The 3,620-nt window shown below is 33.5% G+C and overlaps 1 protein-coding gene and 1 long non-coding RNA gene across 4 annotated transcripts in view; both read left to right on the top strand.

Moving 5' to 3' along the window:
* Positions 1 to 3,620, top strand: part of LOC119840623 (piwi-like protein Siwi) — a 24,893-nt gene that overhangs the window by 10,567 nt on the left and 10,706 nt on the right. The gene's annotated exons all lie outside the window — the stretch shown is intronic.
* LOC119840624 lies at positions 455 to 1,197 on the top strand. Its single transcript, XR_005288319.1, has 2 exons — positions 455 to 596; positions 914 to 1,197. It is a non-coding gene; the product is annotated as an uncharacterized LOC119840624 (long non-coding RNA).

Genomic DNA, 3,620 nt, shown 5'->3' with positions numbered 1-3,620 from the left:
TTTTGCAAATTGAAAAATGGAATAATTTTATCAAATTAGTGTATTGTCATCGGTCCTCAATAAATCTACAAAGTTTGAGTCAAAATCGCGCCCAAAGAAGTCGGTTACAAACATACAGGTGAAGCTAATAAAAAGCGTGTAAAAATCGACTGCAAGGCGGGATTCAAACCTGATTCATGAAAATGTTGCCACTGATACCGTGGCAAAAATGTTGCCACTGGTACCGTGGCAGCATTTTTGCAAATGAAGGCAATCAAAAATTGAAGAAGCGATATTTTCTATGCTGCCGAAAATAAGTGTTTAAAAAAAAAATTGAGTTGCAAGTTGTTTGATAAAAGAGCGCTAAAGAGACAAACAATAAAATTTATGAATGCCAAGTGCAATTGATTTGAATTCTTCATATATTATAATGGGTTCAAGTTATAATGAATTTATCAATTGTTAATATTCTAGGTCAGGATGATTATCCCAGACAAAATTTGAAAGTCAGGGGCAATGTACGGCTCAGATCCAAAACAGTTTTCAATTTTGGACATAGAATTAAGGCTATAACAGTTTCTGCAAATGAAGGTTTTGTCAGAGCGGCAATGCAACAGGTGTGTGGTTCTTACTTCATCAGCATCTAAACACTAATGGTGTACTTACTCTAATAATAATTATCTCTTTGTGATACTTCTTCATTATTCTGTATGAATCTAGTTAAGTTGGTTATTAGTACACATAAATGATAAATATTAATTTTTAATTTTATGAACTTTGGTTCATTTACCATTTTATTTCCTAAATATGTCAATAAAATATGATTTCAATTCAGATAAAAATGTCCTATGCATCACCCCAGGCATGTTTTTTTATTAGTTCAATAGATTTCACTAAGATTTTTTTTATTTATATGTATTCTGTTATTTTACAGGGTGTAAATTATGCTGCTTTCATTCATGAATCAAGAGCTTTAACAGAAGGCAAAGAAGCTAGTGCAACAAAAATTTTATGATGTTTTTCTCGTCTAGGCTTCGCTATGGTTTGGCAACATGACGCAGATTCGAATCCCGTCGTGTGACAATTTTTTTTTCAAATGGAAAATTTCTCATTTTAAAAAACATTATGTATACTAGAAACTTTATTCTAAACCCCGTTAAGAAATTCGAATGTATATTTTCAGCAAACTAAAGGGTTATATATATACAAAATGAAACCTAATTGAGTTTTATTTCTGTATGGATTCAACAAAATGGCATTTATTACGTTAATTATTATATATTAAAATTGTTTTTTTTTTAAGTCCCACCGCCTCTGCGCCCCGTTTTGCTTACGTTTTGCTCAACTGTGACAAGGATGAGTATCAAAAAAGAACACACTTACTTTATTTCCTAAAACTTCAATCGAAATAGTCTTCCTATTCCTTGCTGAAACAGCACTTGGTATAAAGCAACTATTTCGTATAATCCTATTAATATTATAAATGCGAAAGTTTGTATGGATGTATGGATGTTTGTTACTCTTTCACGTAAAAACTACTGAACCAATTGCAATGAAATTTGGTACGTAGACAGCTGGATAACTGGAATAACATATAGGCAACTTTTTATCCCGATATTCCTACGGGATACGGACTTACGCGGGTGAAACCGCGGGGCGCAGCTAGTACACTATATAAATGTTTCAATTGTCTTCAAGATTTTAAAAAGTGGGTCTCTACTCTCTCGGTCATCACGTGATAATGCATTCATATGACTAAGGTACACCCCACGACATCTATCGAGATGATTACGCAGGTTTCAATCCTGCTTCGTGATAAATCTATACTAATATTATAAAGCTGAAGAGATTTTTGGAACTCAGGAACTACTGGTCCGATTTGAAAAATTTTTTCAGTGTTAGATAGCCCATTTATTGAGGACGGCTACCGGCTATATATGTACATGGGCGGAGCCGGTGCAGACCGCTCGTAAAAGATTAAATATTAAGATAAACGAAGTTTTTATGCATTCGTACTGTTCTTGGTCTTGCACATATGTGCCATAAACTTTGAAATATAATCGAAAATTTAAAATATGAAATACGAACACACTTAAAATGTAATATTACATACTTCTCGTCGGCGTAATATCATAAATACTGCATGCTATGAAGTGAAATAGAAACTAATGTAATGTACCAACATGATTTACACTGCGAATCTTGTTTTGCATTAAGCCATTTAGTTGGAATTTTTCCATAGATAGTTTTGATGCCACATGCTCAGTCATAATGTTAAAAATTTTAAAGTTAAAAATTATACAGCATCGGAACTACATAACTATTATATGCAACTGTGATTCATTTAAGATTTCATTCACCCAAGTAACTAGTACCTAATCTGATCCACCCCTTGATAGTCTTATCTGTACCAATATTATAAAATGCGAAAGTAATCCGATGCGAAAGTCTGTCTGTCTGTCTGTTACGCTTTCACGCCTAAACCACAGAACCAATTTTGATAATAATTGGTAGGAAGATAGAACTGAACTTGGGAAAGGACATAGGATACTTTTTACTGCGAAAAAAGGGTTGAAAGAGGGGATGAAAGTTTGTATGAAAGTTCGTTATTGTCAAACCGATTTTGATGAAACTTGGTATAAAGATGGAGCTAAACGTGGGAAAGAACAAACAATACTTTTTAATGCGAAGAAAATACTCCTCGCCATGTCACGCGATACAAGCGAATTCTACGCGGGCGAAAAGCTAGTAATACAAAGAAAGTCTAGAAAGACAAAGTTTCTTTTTTAGGGTAAAATTCAATAGGCGTAGAACAAAATATCTCACTCAGGCCGCACACCAAGCATACACTTGTATCGCGATTGTGGCGCCACATATGAAACGCGACACATTTAACGCCCCCATATATTTGTAATATTGTATGGAACACGTCATAGACGACGTCCGCACTACACCAATTCAAGATCGAACATGTTCGGTATTATTATGTATCTTGTGTCGCGTTGGTTTCTCAAAATTAAAAACAACATTCTTCTATTTTCATAGCCGCTATACAGATAAGAATGATCCCAGAATATGAAACTTGTGACTCATGAGATCAATCTCCATGAGTCACAAGTCGAAATCGCCGGGGCTTAGGCAGTTAACAAGTAATATGCAATTATTATACCACACAAAATTTTATAGTTAATGTCACTGAATTTAAGAAAGTGTTTATCGCACTCAGCGAGCTAGTTTCTAACTGACTCAATTATTTCGAAGCCTAATTAGAAACTCATGTAGTTCCTTAAAACTTGACTTATTTAAATACTTATGGATGATTTTTATATATGTATGTTGAGAATGATCAGAAGCCTCTAATTTCTATTGAATTCAGAGACTACATTCAGTGAAGTTTAATAAGTCATGCATGTTTGTTATTTGTTTATAATTATTTAGTCCTCGCTATAATTTATTTAGTCCTCGCGATTGTGTAAATGCACCATTAAACTTTTGACATTCATAATAAATTTGGAAAAAAAGCGCGGGAAACTTGAACGAGGCGGGAGCGTGTTTTTAAATTCAATTACTTATTTCAAGATATTTAATAATCAGAGGAGTATTTTATTGTAAATATTAGAGTATTTAGTGTTAAAGTTATA

This window comes from Zerene cesonia, chromosome 6, assembly GCF_012273895.1.
Source record: "Zerene cesonia ecotype Mississippi chromosome 6, Zerene_cesonia_1.1, whole genome shotgun sequence".
In the NCBI taxonomy this organism is placed as follows: domain Eukaryota; kingdom Metazoa; phylum Arthropoda; class Insecta; order Lepidoptera; family Pieridae; genus Zerene; species Zerene cesonia.
Note: the sequence above shows the minus strand (reverse complement) of the source record. Positions and strands in the feature narration are given on the sequence as shown.